The following is a 5,415-nucleotide window of genomic DNA, read 5'->3' on the forward strand; positions in this document are numbered from 1 at the left end:
TTTTTGATGTCAAGTCCTCCTGCAAAGCATTTTTGGCAAACACTATTTGAGGGTTAGACATACAGTGTTTATATTAATTTGAAAACTTATCAAATATCCTTTTTTAAAAAAAATATTCCAAGCAGGCTGACAACCCATCATCCCCAACATAACAGCTTCTTACACAATTTCCTCTAGCATACATGTTAACAGGTTGCATTTGTCAATTGAAGACAATCTATCCATTTTTTGTGGGAAATCTGGCTTTTAAAAAATATGTTCTCTTCTGACAAGCATAAGACTGGCATTAGCCAAAAAGAGAAAGTCTAATTTTCTGATTCACTGAATACAGTAGACATACAATAGAGCCCAAACTCATAATGTTATAAGATTTTGAAGAACATAAAAGGTAAAAAGACACCGTTAATTTTCTTTGTATCTGTATATGATGGCCCTGGGTCAGTAAAAGAATCTTATAAAGAAAAGGAATGGGAAAAAGAGGTCTGAAGTATAAACTGTTAAGTTTGTGAAGCCTATGAATTATAAGTGAAGTATTAGTCCCTGCTTCCTAAGTTTCAATTTTTGTTTGTTTAGGGTTTTGATTTGGGCTACAATTAAGCTTCATAAAGAGAATGATAAATTATATTTAATAGAAGCAGTTTTTAATAACGGGAAAAAAAAACACTTGTGTCGCCCAGCTCAGAAATAGTTAATTTAGAATTATAATGTATTAATATGTACATGTAAAACAACATATAGTGGAAAGGCATTAATGTACAAAAAGGCTTTCTGACATTTATATTTGCAAAGTTAGAAGTGAAAAATCTGATTAAGGGAGATCACCAAAGTTCCTTGAAGTCACTCAGAAGGTTCCGAGGCAACCAGGGCATTTTCAATGCACAATGTCCAACATTCAATCTAAAAAAATTACTGGCACTGCCAAAGAACAGGACAAAGGGAAAAGCCAGACAATGGAAACAGAAATAAATTCAAATATTGTAGCTACTGAAGTTATAGACACAGACTTTGAGATAACTGTGGTCAATATGTTAAAGTAAATGACATAATAAGCTGAAATAATTCACCACACCACTGGAATACATAAAGCACAATAAATTAGAAAGTCTAGAAACTTAAAAATAAAAACTTAAAAATAAGTGGACAGGATTTTAAAAACCAATGTGTGTATTTATCACAGCTGATAAGACACAGCTGAAAAAAAGAATTGGTGAACTTGAGGGTAGAAAATATTCTGACTGATACATAGAAAGTAAAACAATAGAAAATATATAAAAGAAAATAAAGGATATATGGAAAATGGTGAAAAGACCTTTAGGAAAAGGTCATACATGTAGTTGGAGTTTTAGAAGTGAGGGAGAAAGAGTTTCAGAGTAGAAGCTTTGAAGAGACAGGGGATCAGATTTCTTCAAAATGGACAAAAGTTGTCTGATATATTGCTAAACTCCCTTGAAGTTAGGCCAGCGGTTCAAGAAGAGTTAGGAACCCTAAGCAGGACAAATAAAAAGACAATCCTACTCAGACACATTATAGCAAAAACTTAAAAGTTTTTAAAAGATAAAGTTTTATAAGTCACCAGATAACAACAAACCAGATCAAAAACAAGGCTGATGGTAACAGAAGAAATGGAAGCCAGTAGACAACAGAATGACACCTTCAACATGCTGAAAGATCACTGCCAACCTAAAAGGCTACACCTCGTGAAACTATCCTCTAAAAAATAAGGCAATCAAAATATGAAAAAAATTAAGGAAATATCAAAATGAATTTTTTTCGGTAAAAAGAAAATAATCTTAAATCCAAAGGTAGACTTGCAGGAAAAAAGGAAAGCATACTAGAAAGTGTAAATATGTGGATAAGTAATAAAAGATCATTTACTTTTTACAGACCAAGGATAAACTGCACATAATCAAATATATATGTAGAATTAAAATGCAGGGCAATAGTAACATAAAGATGAGAGGGGCATAAAAGCAGTTAAAGTTCAAAGGCTCAAGCATTATCATAAAATGGAAAAATACTAATTCATATTCAACAGTAAAAATTAAGGATGAATGTTATAATCTCTAGGATAACCTGAGAAAATAACCAAAGAACATCCAACTTAAAAAAAATAAAATCAGGGGCGCCTGGGTGGTTCAGTCAGTTGAGCGTCCGACTTCGGCTCAGGTCACGATCTAGCGGTCCGTGAGTTCGAGCCCCGCGTCGGGCTCTGGGCTGATGGCTCAGAGCCTGGAGCCTGCTTCGAATTCTGTGTCTCCCTCTCTCTCTGCCCCTCCCCCGTTCATGCTCTGTCTCAAAAATAAATAAATGTTAAAAAAAATAAATAAAAATAAAATAAAATCAGAATAAACAGAATAATAAAAATTTCTTGAGGACACCGGTTACAGCCACCATGGAGTAACTGATATCAGGCTCATCCTTCTACCATAAACTACCATTACATCTGTACACAAATATATAATTATTTAAGGTACTGGAGGGAAACCAACACGGGGATAAGAATTTTATAATGTGGAAAGCACATAATATTAGCTCACATTAACTCAGGATTTCTCCCTGAGAGAGGGATTTCCAAATATGGCCCAGGAAAATATAGTCCATGTAGAATGGTGGTATCACTGGGTAGAAGAAAAAGAAATCTGATTTGGGGAAGCTGAAGTGGGTGGATTTGGGGGGATAGAGAAATGCAGAAGAAGGATTCATTGAGAAGAAATCCCAAAGTTTTCCATACGAATGTTCCGAGGGTCCTTTACTCTCCTCTAAGCCACAGATGTGCAAGGCAAAGCCTTGAACTGACACTTCACAAACAGTTTAACCAAACTGTTAATATAGCCAGTATACATATTATACATTCTCAATCATTGGTCATCAGTGAAATGCAAATTAAAATCACAGTGAAATATCATACACATCCCCCAGGCTGTCTACAATGAGAAAGACCTCCAAAGGTATTGGCAAGGAATTGGAACACCTGGAACTCTCAGGCACTGTTGATAGATGGGTAAATTGGCTCAATCATTGAGGAAAGTTAACTGGCTTACATCATCACCATAAGAAATGCAAAAGCACATTCATACAAGCTTTTTCTGTAATAACCCAAACTGGAAAAGCCCAAACATTTATCAATAATAGTATGGACAAATAAGTTGTATTTAAAAAAAAAATTTTTTTTTACATTAATTTATTTTTGAGACAGAGCGTGAGCGGGGGAGGGGCAGAGAGAGAAGGAGACACAGAATCCGCAACAGGCTCCAGGTTCTGAGAGAGCTGTCAGCACAGAACCTGATGTGGGGCTTGAACCCACGAACCGTGAGATCATGACCTGAGCGGAAGTCAGATGCTTAACCGACTGAGCCACTCAGGCACCCCCAAATAAGTTGTATTTTAATCATACAAAGGAACAACATTCATCAGTGGGTGGTGACAGAAGTCAGATTAGTTTTGTCGACTTTGAATTTTATTTAAATGGGATCATGCAACATGTATTCTGTACACCCAGCATCGATAATGTGGAGGCACATTCATGTTGTTGCATATAGAAATACTACATTTTTTCTCATTGCTGAATAGTGTATTTTTTGTGTGACCTTCTATTTGTTCTGCATTTCTGTATGTGTGTACATTTGTATATGTAAATAGTATATAAATAATCTATATGTATATGATATAAAATATACTAAATACACATTTTTGTGCTATGTTATTTTATGCATATAATATGCATATAAAAGAAAAATGTGCATGTGGCTCCACAACTGGGGACACTGACAGCTCTATGTGCCCAACCCAACTTCTTTCACGATGTCTACTGTTCACAAAATTCTCTGTGAGCTCAGTCTGGAGGGTGATCACTCCATGCCCCAAGTGCATACGAGTCGGTCAAAGCATACACCAATTTTGATGCTGAGCATGATGCTCTGAACATTGAAATGGCCATCAAGACCAAAAGTGTGGGTGAGGTCACCATTGTCAAGATTTTGACAAACCTCGGTGATGAATGGAGGGAGGATATTGCCTTTGCCCACAAGAGAAGGACCAAAAAGGAATTTGCATCAGCACTGAAGTCAGCCTTGTTCAGCCACCTGGAGACTGTGATTTTTTTGGGTCTATTTAAAACACCTGCTCAGTATGATGCTTCTTAGCTGAATGCCTCCCTGAAGGGGCTGGGGACTGATGAAGGCTCCCTCATTGAGATCATCTGCTTGAGGACCAACCAGGAGCTTCAGGAAATTAAAAATCTACAAGGAAATGTACAAGACTCATCTAGAGACCCCATAATTTCTGACACATCTGGCAAAGTCCATAATTGGATGGTTGCCCTCACAAAAGGTAGAAAAGCAGAGGATGGCTCTGTCATTGATTATGAACTGTTTGTCCAAGATGCTCAGATCTCTATCATGCTGGAGTGAAGAGGAAAGGAACTCATGTGCCCAAGTGCATCAGCATCATGACCAACAGGAACGTCACTTCCAGAAAGGATTTGACAGGTACAAGAGCGGCAGCCCTTATGACATGCTGGAGAGCATCAAGAAGGATGTCCAAGGATACCTGGGAAATGCTTTCCAGAACCTGGTCCAGTACATTCAGAACAAGCTCCTGTATTTTGCTGACTGGCTGTATGACTCCATGAAGGGCAAGGGGACTCACAAGAAAGTCCTGATTATTAGAATCACGGTCTCTCACAGTGATGTGGACATGTTGCAAATTAGATCTGAATTCAAGAGAAAGTATGGCTAGTCCCTGTACTCCTGCATCCAACAAGACACGAAGAGTGACTACCAGAAAGCACCTGCTGTACCTGTGTGGTGGGGATGACTAAGGCCCACGAAGGTGTGAGAGTCCAGGGTGGTGCTCCTTCATTTCCAGAAAACAGTTCTAGAAAATAGTTTGTGACTAACAGTCCCTTTGTGGGACTGAGGATGACATTGACATTTCCCCCGCTCCATCCTTCTTTCAGTTGATGGAGCACTGCCTGCCTCTCATACCTAGTCTTTCCTTTTAGCCAAAGAAATGAACATGCCAACAAGCTGGAAGTGAAATCTATGATGTGAAACACTTTGCCTCCTGTGTACTGTGTCATAAACAGATGAATAAACTGAATTTTACCTTATAAACAAGTAAAAGTAAAATGTGCATGTATACATATAATAAGTATAATATATAATAAAATGCATACAAATATAAGATGTATATAACAATCATTTATTTTAAAATGTTATTGTGTTAATATTCTGACGTTCACATTAAATAAAATACTAGACCAGAATAGTTATGATTGGCCAGTTAAGAGTTAATTACATGCTATGAAAAAATAAAGGAATCAGTGAAATCTGTCTGGGTTTGCTTTCAAGCAAACAATGTAGGGACCAAAGGCAGGCTGCCCCAGGATGGGCTACTTTGGCATGAACACTATAT

General features: G+C 37.3%; 1 pseudogene; it reads left to right on the forward strand.

Moving 5' to 3' along the window:
• Nucleotides 1-3,801: 3,801 nt before the first annotated feature.
• LOC112871011 (annexin A2 pseudogene) lies at nucleotides 3,802-4,819 on the forward strand (annotated as a pseudogene).
• Nucleotides 4,820-5,415: the final 596 nt, after the last annotated feature.

This window comes from Puma concolor, chromosome B2, assembly GCF_028749965.1.
Source record: "Puma concolor isolate L17-30 chromosome B2, mPumCon1.1.hap2, whole genome shotgun sequence".
NCBI classification, from domain to species: domain Eukaryota; kingdom Metazoa; phylum Chordata; class Mammalia; order Carnivora; family Felidae; genus Puma; species Puma concolor.